The 23,323-nt window shown below is 40.4% G+C and overlaps 1 long non-coding RNA gene and 2 pseudogenes across 2 annotated transcripts; 2 read left to right on the forward strand and 1 right to left on the reverse strand.

The window, feature by feature from the left end:
* Positions 1-803: 803 nt before the first annotated feature.
* LOC137246741 (uncharacterized) lies at positions 804-21,359 on the reverse strand. 2 transcript variants are annotated; one of them, XR_010951681.1, is made up of 4 exons: positions 21,094-21,359; positions 8,112-8,301; positions 7,809-8,039; positions 804-1,278 (listed from the first exon to the last, which is right to left on the reverse strand). It is a non-coding gene; the product is annotated as an uncharacterized lncRNA (long non-coding RNA). The 2 variants fall into 2 exon arrangements; XR_010951680.1 differs by lacking the exon at positions 21,094-21,359 and adding an exon at positions 8,378-8,478.
* Positions 8,748-11,236, forward strand: LOC137243448 (serine protease HTRA2, mitochondrial-like; annotated as a pseudogene).
* Positions 17,584-20,872, forward strand: LOC137243456 (serine protease HTRA2, mitochondrial-like; annotated as a pseudogene).
* Positions 21,360-23,323: the final 1,964 nt, after the last annotated feature.

A 23,323-nucleotide genomic window follows, 5' to 3' on the forward strand; every position in this document is an offset into this window, starting at 1 on the left:
GTTATAAGCTTCAAATTTCACCGATTGCTTACGTATATAGTATGTATTGTTGTGTCAAAAAATCATAGAGATCGGTGATATATATAATATATATATGATGGTATATATAGTATATATATATAGTATATTTATATTTTTTTTACGATTTCGGCCCCATTTTAACAGCTAGAAGCTTCAAATTTCACCAACTGCTTACGTGTATAGCATATATTGATGTCTGAAAAAATCATTGAGATCGGTGGTACACATAGTATATATCTCATACAACCGATTGTTCAGATAAGAAACTTTGCGCAATTTCTGCCCCATTTTAACAGTTAGAAGCTTCAAATTTCACAAAATGCTTACGTATATAGCATATATTGTTGTCTGAAAAAATCATAGAGATCGGTCGTATATATATTATATACTTCATATAAACTGTCATTTTGACCCTTTTTTTACGGCTAGAATCTTAAAAATTCATCAAATTTCATCAAATAGTTACGTTTTCGTCATATATTTTTGAAATACGTGATTCGTAGTCATAGTTTTTACACGCAGACCACAAAAAACCTGAAACTTTGCATCCTCACACAAAGTACCTACCCGTTTTTTATTTTATATTTATCTTAAAAATCGTTAAGGTATGTAGATCTGTTCACTATATATTTCTTATCTTATACATCCGATTATTCGGAGATTACGAACGGGATAAGATTATTGTTCAGCCCCATTCATGAAAGGTATGAAGTCTTCGGCACAGCCGAAGACAGTCCCGTTCTTACTTGTTATATGAATGAAACGAGTCCCTTTTGTTTAAATAATATTTAATTATGAATAAATTATGTATAAATGGTTTTTACAAATAAATTTCTTAATTTTCTAGTAAACCTTACATATGTGCATATTTATATGTACAAACTACATATGTAGACATAAACTCATTCGTAGTCGTACCCTTTCTGAAACAATTTTGAGTTTCGAAGCTCACACTGATTGTGCTCAATTTTTCCTGCGCGGGTGGTGTTGTTAGTATCAGTTTGCATAGATATGAGTGTTGTAGATATAATACCGGAATATATGCAGCCCCATTTCGTGCTATCAAAGTCGATTTGCAGGTGATGTTGAGCCTTTGAACTTGACCCTTTCCCATAATATGCGTGGTAGGGCCTTATGTGTGATATTAAAAAGGCCGAGGGACAGTTGTCGCAGTTTTCTTGTAGTTTGAGCAAATGTACGTTCTTCTTACAGCCACAGCTGGAATATTGCTATGCCCACATCGTCAAATCGAATTACCTAGAATGAAAAAGAAACGAATATCAGTAAGGATAGATAATAAGTTTTTAATATAACCGGAAGTGCTTAATAAATACAAGATACTCAAGGGGATTTCAGATAACCAGAATCAGGACCTGTAAAATAAATTCAAGTGAACCTCCACCATGCCAAGGCATCTTCCGGTACCAGGGGTACCCGAAGATTATAACAAGGGATAATTGATAGATGTTGGGGTAATAGATAGTAAATTAGGCGTGCTACAAAAACAAAAACGAATAAATGCAGATGACTGTTTAATCCATTATGCGAAGTTCTTTGAATGGATGTGCAAATTGAAACGGGCAAAGTACTGCTAAAACTGCTTTCCCCGAGTAACCCGGGAACGAATTGATATGACTACGTCTATCCTTCTTTAGCAGCAGTGCCGAGCACCAATTCCCTTTTGGACAGGAAAGTAAACGTTTGGTTGTCTGCAAGTTTATCATATGCCAGTACAGAACATACTCGTTTGCTGGATCTGAGCAGTACATCTAATTTTCCGATTTTCTGGGCTCAACGAGGGTATCCTCCTGAATGGTGCATGTGTACCCTGCTGCCTTGCCTGGCCGCTCACCCAACAACACCAGACACGACGGAACTTGCCTTGCGACACCCAAAGTGCACTCACGCTTCTCATGGCTACAGCGGGTTAGTGGGCTTAGAGTATACCCGTGGTAGCTATGCCTGTCGTAAGAGGCGACTAAAATACCAAATTGATTCAAGGGGTTTTGTGGCGCAATCCTTTCAATGGGTTGCCAGCGCAATATATAGCATCTCCAACCCAATTGTCAACGTCACCTACCCGTGGCGAATCCTGTTTCTTTAACAGCCGAGGCTCTGGCGACCTCATGTTCCTTATGGATCTACATTTGAAGACGCTTAGTTAGCTGACATCGCTTACTTAACTAGTAGATTCTAAAGTAAAAACCAAAACACAAAATATAGGTTAGGTTGAAGTGGCCGGTTCATGAGGATCTCACATAGACTGAATGAGTCCGTAGTGTTACCAGAAGTTTGTTTTAACGACCAAGCTGAAAACCATATCAAGAACCAGGGCCTATGTTATAAAAAAACTCCGTCCTCTGGACAAATACTAGAAGCTTCCTAGGACTTAAGCCACTTGCTGCTTCTAGATCTGACAGCTTTATCACTCCTAATAGCTGGAGCCTTAGCCTGGCAAGCGCAGGGCACGATATTTCTCAGGGGGCCCGGTATTTCTCGGGGGGCCCGCGATTTAGAGGTACTAAGACATTTTTTTTAATTCAGGAGAGTCTTTAGTTGTTCCATTTGGAAATTTTAAGCCGAATTTCAAAAGCAACGAATATTGATAATGATTTTTTACTTGGTCCCTCGAACAGTAAGGAGACAATAAAAACATCAAACAAAAATATGTTTACATGAATCCGAAATCGTAAAGTTTTCGTGGTAACACTGATGAAGGTTCGTCTTCAAAAAGCCTTCCAACAATACCACCAACTCTGTATCAAAGTCTAGATTATTTAAACGACTTCGATATCGGTACCGTGAATAATGAGTTTTTGCGATCTGAAGAAGTTAACGAAATAATTCGTCGAGGTCATCAAAAGTGTCCTGTTATTTTTCCACGTGATTGTCATGACGAGGCATTTCCTACCTCATTGTTAAACAGAATCTTGCCAAATGGAGAGAAAGTGGAGCGCCACTGGTTGGTGTGGAGCGCCAGTAGAAATGCTTTTTATTGCCTACCATGTCGTCTGTTAAGCACCAATACTTTAAATCGACCTAAAATTTGTTGTCCTGGCGAATATTCGAAATTCCAGGTATGGAAGAAGCTATACGCTAAACTGCCATCACACGAAAATACTGAAGATCACATTAAATGTTATATTCAATGGCGATCTTTACAAAACCTAATTCGAAAGGAGGCTACAATTGATACACTTATCAATGAACAGCTAATCACTGAAACTCAAAAGTGGAAAGAAATTTTATATAGAATTTTGGGCACTATTTTTTTTTCAAAAAGCGATAGGATGGACATTTTTTGGGCATCTAAGATCTCATAAGCCATTATGATCCGATACTTAGAGATCATTTGGAGAAAGTTAGGATTTCACAATAGCAGCAAAAACGTTTACAAGTTCACTATCTTTCCCCAGACATTCAGAACGAGTTTATAGAAATTTGTGCAAAGCACGTGAGGGAAACTATATTAGATCAAGGCAAGAAAGCTAAGTATTTTGCTATTATCGTTGATGCTATGCGTGATGCTAGTCACGTTGACTACGTTCATTTTGCGCTCACTCCATTTCAATTCGAAAGCAACAAATTTACAATTCCAGAACAGATTTTGGCTTTCGTGAATTGTAACCAAAAAACTGCTCAGAAAATCCCTGATCTAATTTGCCATACATGATTGAAGATTATCGTGCACAAGGGTACGATAACGGCGCCAATATGAAAGGAGCTTACAACGGAGCACTACGTCACATTCTCGACAAAAACTCGAATGCTGATTACTCGCCTTGTGCAACCCGCAGCTATGATAGCGTTTTCTTTTCTGGATAAAGTGTTACGCAAGCGTTGTTGCTCTATTGTTGTTGTTGTTGTTGTAGCGATAATGTTGCTCCCCGAAGACTTTGAGGAGTATTATCGATGTGATGGTCCTTTGCCGGATACAGATCCGGTACGCTCCGGTACCACAGCACCATTAAGGTGCTAGCCCGACCATCTCGCGAACGATTTATGTGACCACATTAAACCTTCAGGCCATCCCCTCCCTCCCCATCCCAAGTTCCATGAGGAGCTTGGGGTCGCCAGAGCCGCGTCTGTTAGTGAAGCAGGATTCGCCGCGGATAGGTGAGGTTGACAATTAGGTTTGGGGAAGCTATATGTTGCGCTGGCAACCTGCAGGGTTGCGCTACACAGCCCCTGGAATCTGATATTTTAGTCCCCGCTAACGCATACGACAGGTATACCTACAGCGGGTATATTCTGACCCCCTAACCCGATGGGGTAGAGTATTACCATTTACTTAGGCAACAATTTATTTCAGAAAAGAAAACGCTATCAATTTATGTGGTGTTGATGCTGCAGAATGTTGTACGGCTGCAATTATTTTCTTCGGCAGCACTCCACAACGATGTGACATCCTCAAAAAAAATGTACCTAGCTCTCTTCATAGTCTTTCAGCCAAAAACCAAATTTGACTGCGCAAGCATACGGCGATGTTACCGGCATTCTCAAGTACATCAACAAGTTCGAATGTATCTTGCTGTCCTCAATTTGGTTCAAAACCCTACCATTAATGAAAGAAGCGTGGTCCTCCAAGCGAGAGACGCCACCACAGATGTTGAGGTCCGACATCTAGATGCCTTATTAGCTGATTTGAAGTTGATCAGGAACCAATGGGAAACAATTTTAAACAAATGCAAAACAGTTGCTATTCAATTGAACATCTCGCCAAAGTTTCCGGACATTCGAAAGAGAAAACCCAAAAGGCGTTCTGAAGATAATTTAAATGAGATGATTACGGATGATTCAGAGTCTGATTTCAAAAACAATACATTCTTGGTGATCGTTGATTCGGTAATCACTGGCATTACTGAACGATTTGCAGCTATGAGAAATTTGAACGAAAAGTTTTCCTTTTTGTGGCAATTTAAGACATGGATGAAACTACGATTCGGGCGAGCGCAGCAAAATTTGTCGAAAAATACAAGTAGGATATTTCTCAAATAGTTCACTTGAAACATATTTACGAAGCAAATTTTGATAAAGGCCTGTCACCATTGGTATTGCTAAATGCCGTCTATTTTCAAAATATGTATACAATTTTAGTGCAGAACGTTCCTTCAGCGTCCTTTCAAGAATGAAAGACTTTCATAGATCGTGTTCATCTAAAGAGCGAGTTTTAGGACTTGCCACGCTTTGTGTTGCATCCGTTTTGGCAAGACAGTTAAATTTTGATATTATTATAAAAAATTTTGCAGCGAAAAAAGCAAGTAAAGCCATTCTTTGATATCCGAACATTCAATATTGAATAATTAAAATTTATAATCATCATTAAATTTATCAGAAATGTATGAAAATGTTACCAAATAATTAGAAAAGATTATTTGAAATAATATGTGGCTATTAAAAGAGAATTTTATTTCTACGTTACAATAAAATAACACAAATAGTAAATATTCTATGTTAATTTTATTGTCAGCTCTTAGCCAAAAACCATTTAGTTGATGTGGCAAAATTTTTTTTGATGTAATCCATCAATAATGATTTATGAATGAAACGTCATTAATTCACGTTAATCAAATGTATTAGTGGATTTTTTATAGGGGACCCGTAAATTTTTTTAATCCCGGGCCCGGATTTTCTCTCTACGGCCCTGGTTCGAAGACGCCAGAGGGGATTGAAGCCAGAGTCCCCGGACCCAGAGCCAAAATATCAGTACCTCTAAAAGCACATACGAGCAGCTTTCAAGCGGAAGTATTCGCCATATGTTGGTGCGCTAAGCTGAACCTTCAGCGCTGATGCTCCAATGAAACAATTGCCATACTCAGTCAGACAGTCAGGCCCCACTAAAGGCAATTGTGGCGTTCGAAATAAAGTCAGCACTGGTCCTTGGGTGCACAACGTAGTACTGTTGCACTGGGTACCAGGCCACAGGGGAGTACAGGGTAATGAGCAGGCGGACTCTAGTGTTTAGTTTGTTGCGTCCCTCCCACAAATTATCATCCTCCCAGCAGATCCATGCAGCGGGTCTGCGCCACACTCTCCTCCTCCGGGAAGGTATCGAACCCAATCCGTGTCCTTCTCCTGACCCCGGTCATGAGAAATGGTTTTGATGCGTTTGCCGGAAAAGAATCTTTTTAGGACGGTTATACTCTTGTCAGTGTGTCATGTGCAAGGGATGGTTGCATCGGACAGGTTGCTCTGGGCTTGATCCCAAAACCCGACGTCCTCGTAACTTTTACAAATCTTTTGTGGCTTCTTGTTGTTCACGCCCTCATTACATTATGAGAAAATACGGCACCTGAGAACACACCCGCATGAAGCTGGAAAATACAAGCAGGTCCTGAGTGAACTCCACAAACAGGCGTCGGACCTCTATGCCAGGAATTGCCCGGTGAATCCTGTACTCAAAGAAAAAAACTAGCAGAGTAGGAACGCACTCTCCCTAAGGAAACGGGAGTCACTCTAGCCCAACTTCGATCTGGATACTGCAACAGGTTAAACTCTTACCTATCCAGAATCAACCCCGACATACAAAACATATGTCCTGCTTATAATGTGTCCCCACATGACACCAACCATCTCTTTAGCTGTATTGTGGAATCAACGCCTCTAACACTCCTCTCATTATGGTCCACCCCTGTTGAAACTTTCTGTTTCCTTGGACTCCCGTTAGAGGACATTGATGACAATTTGTGATCTGTCGCACCTATTGGATGGGGCGAAGCACTGCTACAACAAGAGCAGGCGGACAACCCGGAAAGAGAGGCAGGAACTGCATGACCCATCGATCCCGAGCCGTTCCTGTCAGTTGGCTCACAGGGGCATTTATTAGGAGAAGGGGGGAAAAGAGAGAAGAACACTGGAGCAATACGCCAGCTTTGAGACAATCTAAGTTACTGTTAGGAAGTTATAGCACAAGTCGCTACAGGGCAATAATAGACCTATCGAAAGATAACCGAACAATCCCAAGAGCTTTCTTACAGGGCATTATAGACTGAGCAGCTGTATGCAGAAAGTGGGCATACTATCGAATAACACATGCCGATTTTGTGATCGATCAGCAGACGGCGGAACATATCCTCCAAGAATACGAAGCAATCTCAAAAGGTAGGGCTAAGTTTATGGGCTCACCATGGCCAGTGTATTCCCACATTTAATACCTCAAGCCAAGAACTCTGCTAGGGTTCATCAAAGAAGTCGGCTACGATGAGGTGCTGTGAAGGAGATGTGCAAGTCACTGTGCAATCCTCAATAAATTATCTATCTACGTTCCGGTAACAAGCACCATTGAGGCACTAACCCGACCATCTCCGGACCTATTGATATGACTACATTGAACCTTCTAGGGATTGAATATTAATAATGACCGCAATGCGAAAGTCTGCTAAAATTTACCATTCTCCATGGAATGCTACATATATAACTTCCCACGTTTTGAATCAGTAATGAAAAGAGCAAAATTTACTAAAATTTTAACTGGTTGTGGGTAAGGTGTTGATGTCCTCTCTTAACGCAATGTAATGGCAACGGCGAGGCAGCGAAAATAATAAAAATCCTATAAATCTACTGATCATAATTAATTAATCCCTCCCTTTCTATGCAGTTGTATGCATACATACATATGGGTTTTGTTCTCCAAACGCTATTTAAAGAAATCAATTGATATTTACATGAACTTCGAACTCTTTGGTATTTGCCTTCTTCAGTTGATTATCAACAAAAGCATGACAAATTATCACTAACAAATTCATACATGTTGTTTATATATTTAATATGGTAGGCAATTTACTTACCCCTTCTGGTGCGATGTACCTGGACAATCGGGCCTGACTAGACAAGATTTATTTTGCTTTAACATAGCGTGCTTAACACGAACCATATCATGTTAGGGCACAATTTCGATTATGCAACCAATTAAAGAAATGTCGTGCTAGTAATACTGCTATGATAGTAGCAGCAGCTCCCGGTGTCGGCACATAAACAACAGTTGCATGCGGATCAGTTGCATTTTTTGCTTCGGCTACCTATTCAATTTTAATTCACATTACATTATCTATTATTGCAATTTTTAATCAATACAAATCAATATAAATTACCGAAGCAAATACTGGCAAACCAAGATGCGTAGTTCCACCCTTTTTTGGGAAAATACATCCAACCAATTTTGTACCGTATTCCAAAGCATGTTGGTTGTGGAAAGTACCTTGTTTACCGGTAAATCCTTGGCAAATGACACGTGAATCTGCATTTAATTGTAGGTTTCTTGTTGTTTTGGCATATCCTGAGCTGAATCGCACCCCGGCAGAGATGATATATATTAGAATAATATAACATTTTTTTTATTATTTAAAAATACACATACGTATGAATGAAAAGCAGAGAGTAAATAATGTTGCTTTGGTTGTAGCGATAAGGACCCTCCCCGGGAGCGATTTAGTATGACCTGAAACCTGTCACGTACACCTACTTTTGGCTCTTTGGGGCACCCTTGACTAGCTCAGTGCAACAATGGGTAGTGGTTCTTAACCCTATCCCAAAGAGCCGGACGGGCACATACTCATATCTCCTCTTCGTTCGTTTTTACCCACACACCTTCAAACCCCAAGAAGCCCACCCTGCCCACCTACTCTGCGGTCACCCTCACAACCCGCCCTGCCATCCTCATAACCCGCCCAAAAAAAGGTATTTATCTCATCATTTCGGAACTAATAACATCAAAATATATTCAAATAATGAAAATGTATACAATAAAACATCTTACACACTAACGTCTTTTACATATGAATGATTTTATATATTCACGAATTTAGACAAACCGCCCTGCCGCCAAGCCTATATGTATAAACCAATAATGCACCAAAAATCTCAATACGGTTAGGGGATCCTACCTACTAGAGCTCTGTAAGGTGGTTATATCCCTACCAATGTATGTATGTATCTAAGTATTTATATATATATATGTATCTCGCAAAATATTTGCGAAAATTCAAATAGTTGCCTTGGGCAGACTCGCTTTGTACAATAGCCACAAAAAAGAATCAAAACGTATATACTAATTTGACCTGACATGAAATTCCATATACCACAAAAAAAATCAGTCATATGCAATTAAACAACAAATAACTTAAAATTGAACCAGTCTACTGGGACTGCATTATCATCATGCTAACACGCAACAAGTTATGAAATTATAACTTTAGCATGTCCCACCACCTGGGCGCTATAAATATAAAGCTTTGTCAAAAGCGTTTGCTTCTCCTCTATGGAGTACAATAGGGTGCTCTAAAATAAAAATATTTTTACTTGCTATCAAAAAAAACTTTAAATGTTTAAACTTGGATTATATGCACTTAAAGGTTGGTTCGCGTGTGCGCATGTGTTAATCTCACAAAAAAAATTACACCAACAAAATAACGGCTTAAAGAAACAAATTAAACCTCACTACAAAAAAAGTTGTAATCCTTGGGTATACGTCCTGAGGGCGGCGGATAAAACCAGATCTATGTTTGTTTGGTGGCGATGTTCGGGCTACGTCGCAACAAGGCATATGTTCAAAAAAAAAAATAACGGTGTTCACAACGGGTTTTTTCCGGGTAACTGGGCGACTTTATATGTATTGAAAATCACGTTTTTCGTACTTCGTGTGATTATATATATGTATAAAAATGTTGGAAATATGCTTTTTACCGCCGTTTAAAATTAACGCCTCGGTATAAGGTTATCTATACATATATGTACGACAATAGCTTAGAAATTAAGACTTACGGTGAGTTGTGCCATTTATGCCTCCCGCGCTGAAAGGATCCGTGACACAACTTCGCCGTAGCTATCAATATATAGAAATCAAAGATCAGCCACTTCCATTTACTCGTATGTAGGTCAGAATCCCACGTATCTGTACTCCCTTCCTTCAGCAAACCTCTGCTTCCACGGTATCACCACCTTTTTATTGCAGGCTATATAGGTTAACACCTTGTATTATTTATTTTTTTATAATTTTAATCACCACTGTTTGCAAAGAAAAATTTTTAAACTCACATCACAGAGTCACAATTAAAAAACTTTCCGCCACTTTATCGCGGTCTTATACGGTGACAATCGCTTTGATACTCATCTGCTCTGCCCCTATTTTCAGCCCTTTTATCTCTTCCTATTCGTATAACGTTAATCGTTATTACACTCTATCCGCTAATCGCCTGTGGATTATGACCTAGCATATTTATCGTTGCTGTTATCCCAGCCTTACGATATACGAATTGGCATACGGCAACCTTCTACCAAAAGCTCTACCTTTCGTTGAGTTCTGTTCGTTTTGATCGAGAATCGACATTTGTGACAGATCACCATGAAGGCAAACGCAGATCAAAACAAACAAACAAAAAAAACACACAAGAATTTTGATGTGATGGCTTTGAGTAGTTTAAGCAAAATAAACGAAACCATTACTATAAAAATGGTCATAATAAAGACACGGTGCTCGTAACCAACCAAACACAAGTGGGCCCGCTAATATTTTACCAGTTGCGGCTATCACTTGTGCCTCCGCTTTCCTACTTTACAACAGAAATATAGTCATCCCAAATGTATCCGCACTTACATTGCCACCACCGAAAGCAATTCAATTTTCTTGCCAACGTAGTACACGCCTATACACCATCGGTGGGGTATATAGAAATACAGGATATGCGACCGTTCGATTACTACACTGGGAAACCAGTCACTGCATCGAATGGATCTGGATGTATTATCGATTCCGATGGTCTAATATAAACAAAATACACACGTTGTTATCGCACACCACACAACATGGTACAAGTGCGTTTCATGATGGACGTACTTTCCCAGGTGCAGTGGAAGATATAGATCGAACATTCGGTTTAGCTACGGTACGTATACAATGTAAAGATTTGCCAGTTATGACACTTGGAAATAGTGCAACTTTACGTACAAGCTAATGGGTTGTGGCGTTAGGTAGCTCATTGGCTTTAAGTAATACAGTCACGGCTGATGGAGTCAGTTCAACTCCGCATGTTTCCCCCCGAATTGGGTTTAAAAAAAAATCGAGATATACGTTATATCCAAGTCGATGCTGCCATCACATTTGGCTAGCTCTGGAGGGCCACTTGCTTATTTAGATGGTGAAGTGGTGCTAACTTCCCGGAAAGTGACTGCTGGTATTCGTTTTGCTATACCCATTTGCTATGTGAAATTATTTTTTTGAATAAAGGATTTGTACTATGTGGGCACACATACGAGCGGTCCATCAGCTTTTTGCGGGGAAGAAAACGTCCTGTCCGTCCAACGCGGGGAACACCCACCCCTGACACAGTCTCCTGCTTCGGGAGCTATGCCGGGCATATGAAGTAACAGGCGGAATGATGACGACATCGGTATGGCAAATGGAGATTTACGGGAAGTATAAAATTGAGTCGACACGTATCAAAGTTGCTTCAGTCCCTAGTTTATACACACAATGTACCCAATTAATGTCTATAAGTCAACAAAATGGATTTACTAATCGCGATTCTCTTTCAAATTCGATTGAGTCCTATTATGAATGTAAATCAAAAATTGCTTAGACCCATTCAAGTGAAATATATTAACCTGAATTGAAATCTGCTACAACGTATTATAGAAATTTGCAAAATTAAAAAGTCAAATAAGGCTAGTTTTTGTTAAAAAAAAGTGGATACGTTTTTAAATCAACTAATTCCATATGATGTCCACATGATTTTTTTTCTTTCAAACATGATTAAGTCCAACACAAAAACGGTCTTATTCAAAATATTTCATAAATTTTAGTTTGAAAAACGCTTAAAATTTGTATATTAGAGACAACTGTAAATATTTGTAAGATCTACTCTACATGGTTATCAAAAGAAAAACAGCTAAATTGAAGTTCCCGAAGTTGTCTTATAAAGAACTTAAACGGTTTTGATACGTGTCGAAATAGTTACGACGTTTCCATAAAAGGACTTTACTTTGTGGTTACTTTCTATTGTTTCGCAGGTTAGCTAACACGACGATGCACTTTTATCTGATCTCCGGACGACTTGACCCTCATCGCTGGAGATACATCAAAATGGAAAGGACCCTATTGTTTTAAGTCTTTGGCGTGCCAGGCGCCTAAACTACGTCCAGAAAGTGTTTCTAACAGGTACATGTTCTTCCCAAGTACTTTAGTTATCCTGCATTTCGTAAATTTTTTACAAAATTTCGCGTTAATATTATTTTTAAAGTCGCTTAGCACAAAATTCCGTTTGTATACTTCCTGCCCGGGTACGAAGCGCAGTTCGCGAATCCTTTTATTATACCGTGTCGCATTTGTTTTATATGCCTCATGTAAGTTATCCTTAATTTTATCCCGCATTATCCGAAATCGATCAGTATTGTTCAGAGATAGCAATTCGTGATCATCAAGTGAACTAAGTTTTCGGGCCAAAGCATAATCGGCACCACTGGTGAACATGTGCATTCCAAATAGGGCAAAGTAGGGCGATACACCCGTGGCAGAATGCACTGCGCTTCGCAATGCGCATTCAATTTCCGGTAGGTAGATATCCCAATCTCGGTGGTCTGTTTTTAAGTATGCGCGGATTGCGGCCAAAACCGATTGGTTGACCCTCTCCGCTGCATTAGACTGAGGCGAATAAAAGGCGGTTTTTAGATGTTTGATGCAATACGTCTCTACCATTTGGGTAAATTGCTTTGACGTGAACTGCTTCCCATTGTCAGAATGTATTGTTTCCGGTACCCCGAATTTGTAGAAGATTTCTTCGGTCAGGAATTTCACGATGTTGGTCGCCGTTGCTTCACGCATTGCCTTTAAAAAGGTAAATTTAGAAAAATGATCCACAACTATAAAAATATAAGTATTCCCACTCTTAGATCTGGGGTACTTTCCTAAAAAATCTATATAAATTTTTTGGAAAGGTCGTTCCGTGATAACCTCTGACCCTATACCCGGCTTCAAAGTTACATTACTAGGCTTACTTTCCTTGCAGACCTGGCAGTCACGGACAAAATTCCGGACTTGTACGACCATGTTAGGCCAATAGTACATGCGCCTTAAACGATGAAAGGTTTTGGTCATTCCTCCATGTGCGGCTGTTTCAGCACAATGCGCGTTTTCAATTAGCGTCGATGTTAATGCCGCCGGTACCCATAGCTTCCACTGGCTTTCTTCCAACTCGATATCCCTAACTAGCATTTTCTTAAAAATAAAACCGTCCTCTACTTTTAGATCGGGGAATTGCTCAGCATTTTTCTCAATCGTGCCTATTAACCCTAAATATTCCTCAGATTCGAATTCTATCGTATCCATGCCTGCTATTAACGATTGTGATATATCTTCTATACAGCGAGATAGAGTGTCAGCAACTATGTTTTCCGACCCTTTTCGATGTTCGATTTTGAAATTAAATGCCTGCAAATGCAGGGACCACCTCGCTAATCTTCCGCTCAGATCTTTAAGTGACATGAGCCACTTTAGACTGGCATGATCCGTCACTACGGTAAATGGCATAAGTTCAATGTACGGTCGAAATCTTTGCACTGCCATCACCGCCGCGAGACATTCCTTTTCGGTTGTGCTATATTTCCGTTGACACTCGTTTAACTTCTGAGAGAAGTACGCGATGGGATTTTCAGCATTATCATCCGTCTTTTGATACAGCACAACATTGGACCCAAAAACGGGTGAAATCCGGGTGCTTTAGTACAGGTGCGCTCGTTAGCGCTTTTTTCAAATTATTAAAGGCCTCTATGGCTTGCGATGTCATTTGGAACTTATTCGATTTTTTTAAGGTATCAGTCAGTGGTGCAGCCAGCATTGCAAAATCCTTTATAAATCGACGGTACCACTCAGCTGTTCCCAGAAAACTTCTAACTTGTTTCACTGTTTTCGGTAAGGGGATATTTAGGATAGCCTTCACCTTTTCAGGATCCGTCTTTAACATACCTCCGCCTACAATATAACCTAAGTATGGCAATTCTTTGAAACAAAACATTGACTTTTCTAATCCGATAGTTAACCCTGCTCCTTTTAGACAACCAGCCACTTCTTCCAAAGTTTTCAAATGTGCGTCGAAATCGGGAGCAATGATGAGCAAATCATCCAGATATATAAACACGTTTGACCTTAACCTCTGCGGTATGACGCGGTCCATCAATCAGCACAACCGCTGCGCCGTATTGCATAAGCCGAATGGCATAACTACAAATTGGTACAGGGGACGTCCCGGGACGGTGAAAGCAGTGTAGGGTTTGCATTTATCCTCTAATTCTATTTGCCAAAAGGCGAACTTTAGGTCTACGCTGCTGATGTAATGCGTATCATCGATGCGACTGATTATGCCCTCTATGTTCTGTAACGGGTAGGCGTCTTTAACGGACAGGGCATTCAACTTCCGCGCGTCCAAACAAAATCGGTTTTTTCCAGGTTTTCGAACAACAGTAGTTCTGTTACTCCAGAGACTTTCGCTTTCTTCGATTACTCCTAGTTCTAACATTTTGTCTATTTCAGCATATACAATGGATTGCATGGCCGGCGACAATGGATAGTGACGATCTTTCACCGGCACGGCTTCGTCAACTAACTTGATGGAATGTTTTTCGAGCGGCGTGCGACCAAGTCCATCCTGTTCAAACGTCTTAAAACTATCTTTGACTTCTTGCAACCGTTTTTGTTGTTAAGTCATGCAATATGCGACGCTCGTGTCTATCCTCCACTGTCACCATCTGTTGTTCTAATCGCGAAAAATCAATCTCATCGACCCCTATGATGCTCGGAGCTAACTGAAATACACGCCAAAAGTCAATCCCCAGATATATATTTTGCTCAAGGTATGGACACAGATAGAATGTAATGTTATTTTCTAAATTATTGTACCTTACAGGTACGGTCAGCTTTCCCAGTACCGTATGTGCGCCACCTCCCGCCGTCGTGACACTTGAGATAAACCTTTCAATAGGTACCCCTACATTGCTGACTAGCTCGCAACATCCCCGTCCTAGAATACTCACCGATGCCCCCGTATCCAACAATCCGCGCAATTTCATCCCCTTTACCTCTATATCAGCGTATACTCGTGGGTCATTTCGCTGTGCTCTCTTAACCGTGGCCACAACTTCCCGACGCACAAGCTTTCTTCGTTGAAACCGTTCTCTGGCCTTTTGTATCCTGCGCGATACCATCCGTCGACCCAGCAACACGCTGTCGGCAAAAATTTGTTCGCGAGCTTCTCGATACCTTCGCCAACGCTCCTCAAGCGAAAGCGTAACTGGACGGTTAAAGGTATTTTTGTTGTTTCCATTTTTCTGTCTATCAGGGTTTTGATTAATTCTAAAGTTTTCTGCGACCTGTTCATTTTCACCTATGGCATCTTCAAAATCTGTGGGTGTGTTGGTTGACTTATCTATTCTTGCGGGGATTGTGTGGAGCGCGACACCCCCGTCGTCATCGCGTTCCGTTTCGCGTTTCCCGTCCCATTACATACGGGACATTTAGGTGTTATAACATCCAACTTTCCGCATTTAAAGCAAAATATACGTCGCTGTAGGGACATGCACTCAGTGAACAAATGACCCTCAATTCCACAATTCCAACATACTATTTTACGGCTGGTCTGGCCGCGCGCTGGAGGGTGTTTCGTTACGCGCTGGTATCGGACTTCCTCCACAGAGACTTGACCCTCATCTCTGGGAGCTTCCTGATCATCACTCTGTGTTGGTGTGACCTCGTTTACCTGATAAGATCGGGGCACGTATCCGCCTTGCGGCATACGTTCGCGACGGGGGCAACACCTCTCCACCTCCTTGCATTCCATCCGCAACTGCTCAACGGAGTACACCGCGATGGGGTAAACCATTTTCGCCAACGATTCCCGTAAATTCCCCTTGACCAGACGTACCATTTCGTGTTCGGGTATTTGGTTCCTTAGCCGAGATCGAAGTACCCCTATAGCATGAAAATATTCGTCAATTGTTTCTCCGGGCTTCTGTTTCCTTTCATTGATTTCCCTCATTAGTTCAAAATCTGTGAGCTGGGAGGCGAATTGCCGCTGTAACGCAAATTGCAAAGTTGGCCAGTCTACGTTTCGGTTCGTACGAATGTACAACCAATATCATTCTCGTGCTTCGCCACCCAGCAGACGATGGAAATCACGCAAAATATCGCCCCATGAACACCCATATTTTTCCTTTAAATATTCCAATCTAAATAGAAAATCCTCAATAGTCATGGAATCCCGGAATCCTTGAAAACTAATTCCCCACTTTTCTATGTTAAGTTCAGATCTACTAACTGCCGTTCTAACTTGATTTTCGATTGGGACGCTTTCCGAGAACGAATTATGCCTAGCTGGTTGTGCTGCTTGGATCTGACGATGATGTATTTGCGCTGTGAACGCCGGCAAGGGACCCGCCGCAGGCCTTACATGGTTAAGGGTATCTCTATTATTTCTATTTCCATTGCTATTGACATTTTCATCGGCAATTCCATTTCGAGGAATCGACCGCCTCGACTCCATGGACTCACTGCTAATGTTGTGTCTCCTTCGCTTGTATGGAACACGCGCTCTATTTCCACCCCCAACAGCTCCCATCTCACCGTTTGAGTTTCGCAAACTATTCATTATCTCCTGCATGTTGGTTCTCATTTCCCCTAAAAGGGCCTCTTTCGCTTCACCCATCATTTCTTTAATCATAGGTGCAAATTCGTCGCGAATGTGCTGGGTTTTAGATCGCTGGGCTGTGGCGTGATTCGAAAAATTATGGAAGGGTGGCGGGCGCGGGAAAGATAATACGGGTGGCCGTACGAGCACGGATTGAGTTACCTGTGCTCCGGTGTTCTGCTTGGGCATCGTCCCGGTTATACTGCCCGTCATAGGTGTCGCACTGCTGGTTCCCTCTTTGTCCCTTTTCTCTCCCGTTTTATCCCCACTACTCTTCGCCCCTCCAAAACGATCTGACAAATCTATGAATGAGGCATCCTCTTCAACCGCGGCGTTCGCGTTTGTGTCATTAGATGCCATGGCTGCAATCTTTGTTTTGGCTCGAGTGTTATGTGCAGGTGGTGTATTGCTCATATAAAAGAAATTATTTTCCGTGTATCTCAAAACAGAATAATAGAAAGTTTACCGACTATGGACCCCTATATTTTAGATAACATTTGTATAAAAAACTAGAATATCTATGGCCGTCTATATGTGCTAAACGGCACGCCTTGTTCTCAAATATTTTAAAAGAAAAAAACTCAAATATAAGTAGGACTAATCTTTCATAAATTCAAATCTATAACGATGTGCTAATTTGCGGGAGTTTGGATAGGATGACACCTGAAAAGGTTTTCCAATCGGAGGGTTTGGAGCATAGATTAACGTTACTGGGTTATGTAGTGTGTGGCTATTTATAAAAAAAAACTCTAGGCATCACATCCCCTGCATGTTACCGCATGGTTGTGGTCACTAAACAACTTTGTATGTACTTATGTATGAAGCATCACAAATTTAATTTCCAATTTCGGTCTCCATACACAAAGACTAAACTGCAGAATCAAATCATCCAACTATGATAAAAAATTTGAAATCTAAATATGTATTGTGTTATGGCGGTGCAAATAGGTAAATGTGCCGGTAGATACCTATGTCACCGATTGACTATTGTAGGGGGGGGGGGGCGGGGGGGGGGGGGGGGGGGGGGACAGATGAGTTGACCCCGACGCACTAGGGCAATTGAACTTTAAAAAACGCTTAAGCAAGTCACCTTACTCGACAGGATGACAGCTTCCATCCACCCCATTGCAATGAACGATTTGGATAAAAAGGTTTAAATAAAATTTGTTTGAAAAGCAAGGAGTAATAATTTTAAAAAATGTGTTTATATACCTAAGGCATACTGCTTAGGATTATTATTGCTTTGTTCATGGGCGCCAATTTAACCCTTTCAGCGCTGATTTTATTTCTAAAAAGCTCAGTGATACTCAGCAGTACACTAGCGAAGTTTTCGTTTTAGCTTGGGCGCCATATAAATATTGTCACGTACACCTACTTTTGGCTCTTTGGGGCACCCTTGACTAGCTCAGTGCAACAATGGGTAGTGGTTCTTAACCCTATCCCAAAGAGCCGGACGGACACATACTCATATCTCCTCTTCGTTCGTTTTTACCCACACACCTTCAAACCCCAAGAAGCCCACCCTGCCTTCGACCGCTCGCATCACGCAACCTACTCTGCGGTCACCCTAATGCCATGTCCCTCCCCTCCACTTACCTCTCCATCCTGCCATCCTCACAACCCGCCCAAAAAAAGGTATTTATCTCATCATTTCGGAACTAATAACATCAAAATATATTCAAATAATGAAAACGTATACAATAAAACATCTTACACACTAACGTCTTTTACATATGAATGATTTTATATATTCACGAATTTAGACAAACCGCCCTGCCGCCAAGCCTATATGTATAAACCAATAATGCACCAAAAATCTCAATACGGTTAGGGAATCCTACCTACTAGAGCTCTGTAAGGTGGTTATATCCCTACCAATGTATGTATGTATCTAAGTATTTATATATATATGTATCTCGCAAAATATTTGCGAAAATTCAAATAATTGTCTTGGGCAGACTCGCTTTGTACAATAGCCACAAAAAAGAATCAAAACGTATATACTAATTTGACCTGACATGAAATTCCATATACCACAAAAAAAATCAGTCATATGCAATTAAACAACAAATAACTTAAAATTGAACCAGTCTACTGGGACTGCATTATCATCATGCTAACACGCAACAAGTTATGAAATTATAACTTTAGCATGTCCCACCACCTGGGCGCTATAAATATAAAGCTTTGTCAAAAGCGTTTGCTTCTCCTCTATGGAGTACAATAGGGTGCTCTAAAATAAAAATATTTTTACTTGCTATCAAAAAAAACTTTAAATGTTTAAACTTGGATTATATGCACTTAAAGGTTGGTTCGCGTGTGCGCATGTGTTAATCTCACAAAAAAAATTACACCAACAAAATAACGGCTTAAAGAAACAAATTAAACCTCACTACAAAAAAAGTTAATTAAAGTTGTAATCCTTGGGTATACGTCCTGAGGGCGGCGGATAAAACCAGATCTATGTTTGTTTGGTGGCGATGTTCGGGCTACGTCGCAACAAGGCATATGTTCAAAAAAAAAAAATAACGGTGTTCACAACGGGTTTTTTCCGGGTAACTGGGCGACTTTATATGTATTGAAAATCACGTTTTTCGTACTTCGTGTGATTATATATATGTATAAAAATTTTGGAAATATGCTTTTTACCGCCGTTTAAAATTAACGCCTCGGTATAAGGTTATCTATACATATATGTACGACAATAGCTTAGAAATTAAGACTTACGGCAAGTTGTGCCATTTATGCCTCCCGCGCTGAAAGGATCCGTGACACAACTTCGCCGTAGCTATCAATATATAGAAATCAAAGATCAGCCACTTCCATTTACTCGTATGTAGGTCAGAATCCCACGTATCTGTACTCCCTTCCTTCAGCAAACCTCTGCTTCCACGGTATCACCACCTTTTTATTGCAGGCTATATAGGTTAACACTTTGTATTATTTATTTTTTTTTAATTTTAATCACCACTGTTTGCAAAGAAAAATTTTTAAACTCACATCACAGAGTCACAATTAAAAAACTTTCCGCCACTTTAGCGCGGTCTTATACGGTGACAATCGCTTTGATACTCATCTGCTCTGCCCCTATGTTCAGCCCTTTTATCTCTTCCTATTCGTATAACGTTAATCGTTATTACACTCTATCCGCTAATCGCCTGTGGATTATGACCTAGCATATTTATTGTTGCTGTTATCCCAGCCTTACGATATACGAATTGGCATACGGCAACCTTCTACCAAAAGCTCTACCTTTCGTTGAGTTCTGTTCGTTTTGATCGAGAATCGACATTTGTGACAGATCACCATGAAGGCAAACGCAGATCAAAACAAACAAACAAAAAAAACACACAAGAATTTTGATGTGATGGCTTTGAGTAGTTTAAGCAAAATAAACGAAACCATCACTATAAAAATGGTCATAATAAAGACACGGTGCTCGTAACCAACCAAACACAAGTGGGCCCGCTAATATTTTACCAGTTGCGGCTATCACTTGTGCCTCCGCTTTCCTACTTTACAACAGAAATATAGTCATCCCAAATGTATCCGCCCTTACATTGCCACCCCCGAAAGCAATTCAATTTTCTTGCCAACGTAGTACACGCCTATACACCATCGGTGGGGTATATAGAAATACAGGATATGCGACCGTTCGATTACTACACTGGGAAACCAGTCACTGCATCGAATGGATCTGGATGTATTATCGATTCCGATGGTCTAATATAAACAAAATACACACGTTGTTATCGCACACCACACAACATGGTACAAGTGCGTTTCATGATGGACGTACTTTCCCAGGTGCAGTGGAAGATATAGATCGAACATCCGGTTTAGCTACGGTACGTATACAATGTAAAGATTTGCCAGTTATGACACTTGGAAATAGTGCAACTTTACGTACAAGCTAATGGGTTGTGGCGTTAGGCAGCTCATTGGCTTTAAGTAATACAGTCACGGCTGATGGAGTCAGTTCAACTCAGCATGTTTCCCCCCGAATTGGGTTTAAAAAAAAAATCGAGATATACGTTATATCCAAGTCGATGCTGCCATCACATTTGGCTAGCTCTGGAGGGCCACTTGCTCATTTAGATGGTGAAGTGGTGCTACATTCCCGGAAAGTGACTGCTGGTATTCGTTTTGCTATACCCATTTGCTATGTGAAATTATTTTTTTGAATAAAGGATTTGTACTATGTGGGCACACATACGAGCGGTCCATCAGCTTTTTGCGGGGAAGAAAACGTCCTGTCAGCCCAACGCGGGGAACACCCACCCCTATCAGACCTTCTAGGCCATCCCGTCGATTCTATACAACTTTCAGATTCTAAAAACGGATCTCGACACGCGTCTTTTGATACCACCTTTGTTTAGGTTGTGAACTGTATTGAAAACGTTACCTTTTTTAGTTTTGGAAATCGAATCTTCCAATTCCAATTGGTGGCAAGAGGACTTGGCTGCCTCTAGTTAATGCGCCAGGTTAATTTAGAAGTGCCTAAACAGCTAACACACGTCACACCTAAAAGCCCGTAGCACAAGCACTTATTTAGTTTTTTAGTTTAATTACCACAATTATAGTTTTTCATCGTTTTAAAATGTTTCCCGGAATAATTAATAAATTGTCGTATTAAGATGACGCTGTCATTTCGATGACAGCAAGAAACGTCGATGTGTTAGTGGATAGCGAAAAAAGCTTTGAATGTGTGGGTGAACTAGTTACCTCCGTCTTGTAGGGGTGTTATAAATTAATCGATAAGTGTGCGTGTGCGTGCCGCACATTACTGGGTGTTAACACAATAACACAGCACAGTGCTGTGTTACTCAGCCTTAGACAGCTATAATATGTGTCTGTTCGTTGGGTCCAGTTATATGCCGGCGTAGAAAAAGTTGAAGCGAAAACGTAAACAATCCTTGCGGAAAGAATAAATAAATCTTCATAGAGTATTTTAGGCCACTGCAATGAAACTAGCATCCTTAAAATTCAAAAAATCTCAACTATATTCGTGCAGGAATCCGTTTTAACAAAACTTGGTGGCCACGGCAGGGAATTGGCCAAAAGAACGACAAAAACACACTTACAATTATGAAAGTACTTTACTCAAAAAAATATAACACTGCGGCAATATATTATATTGCTTTTCTTTGTACAAAATGGCGTGGATAATAAAATATTACCATTTTTCAGTGTTTTTTACAATTTCTCTTTAATTTATTTTGTTCCAATGTTCACCCATTCCGTACCAACAGCTGATTTCGAAAAATTATTTGCTCTTCCCATGGTTCAACTATATACAGGTTGGCTCATCTGTAAAGCAACAAAATATGTCTGTTCAAATTTTCAAAATCTGTGTATTGGTGTTGGTGCGAATGGTATGGAATGGAAACATAAAACTTAGCAGTTTTTGTATGTGTAAGTAAAATGTTGCCAATGTGTTGGTTTCATTTTGAGTTTGCCATCTCCTTTTGACAATCCCTTCGACCATGCAATGACATAACTAAAATCAGCTGATGAGATGAGCCAACCTGTACATAACTGAACCAGGGCTCTCCTCTTCTCTTTACGATTCCGTCGTAACGCAGAATACCAAACTTCGATTGAAGCGGAGCGTAGAACTGGAACGTAATCAAAATGCTGAATAGGGGTGAAAATTGTTTTGATTTGTACGTTCCGGGCTACGTACGTACGGGCGTTGGACGTCGGTGAGTTTTCGTTTACATTGCACACCCATAAGATAGGTCGTGTCAGCTGACACGTTTTTGGTACGTAGGTTCGTGAGTAACTGCCGCATAATCAAGTTCTCATCCAGCTTCCGCCTTTTATTGCGTGTACACATTCCATTAACATGACCTAGCGGTTGGCATCACGGAGAGGACCATAAGTCGTCGGCGGGACTTCTCTGATTCCGACCCATTCATCAGAACAAGTACGGTAAGACATTTATAGAGCATTATTGACAAAGATTTCTAAGTTACAATTGTTTGATTTCTAAGTTATCATTGCAGAGAAGGCAGAACTTACTGAAGAAATTTCTGAGCACAAAATTGGAATATCTTAAACAAAAATTGTTCATGCTTCTTGGACCCGAGGTCGGGTTCTCTATTCGTGCTATAAATGAGTTTGAAAGAATAAAACACAAAAATTATGATATTTCGGTATAGAATACACTAGTAGTCTCACTCCGACGGACGACCAAGTGAAGAACCATGTGGTACACCTTGATTTGCGAATTAGCGCCAATTTACGAAACGAGGAAAAAACTGTCAACAAAACAGCTCTATTATTTTGCACAAAGTGATTTGCGCATTTTTGATTTGTGCATAATAGGGAAGGACGCAACAAAATAAATGGGGTTAATCTGAAATCAGAGCCCTTGGTCGGGAAAAATCCCGAGTCGCTCCGGCACATAGAACCGGCTGCCTTAGGAAGCGCATAATAGGGGCAAAGAGGATAAATACAATAAGAGCCGTCACTCGTTATTTTGTGGCGAGTATCTCGCTGGAAATTGAAAAAATTGATGCCGAATGTTTTCTGAGAGGGACATTTTTAATTGTCTCGCATTTATCCATGCCTTGTAGGCCCCTTGTGCAACTGTGATTTTTGGAAAGAGAATTAAATTAATTAATTAAATA

The sequence above is a fragment of the Eurosta solidaginis genome, chromosome 3, assembly GCF_040869045.1.
Source record: "Eurosta solidaginis isolate ZX-2024a chromosome 3, ASM4086904v1, whole genome shotgun sequence".
NCBI classification, from domain to species: domain Eukaryota; kingdom Metazoa; phylum Arthropoda; class Insecta; order Diptera; family Tephritidae; genus Eurosta; species Eurosta solidaginis.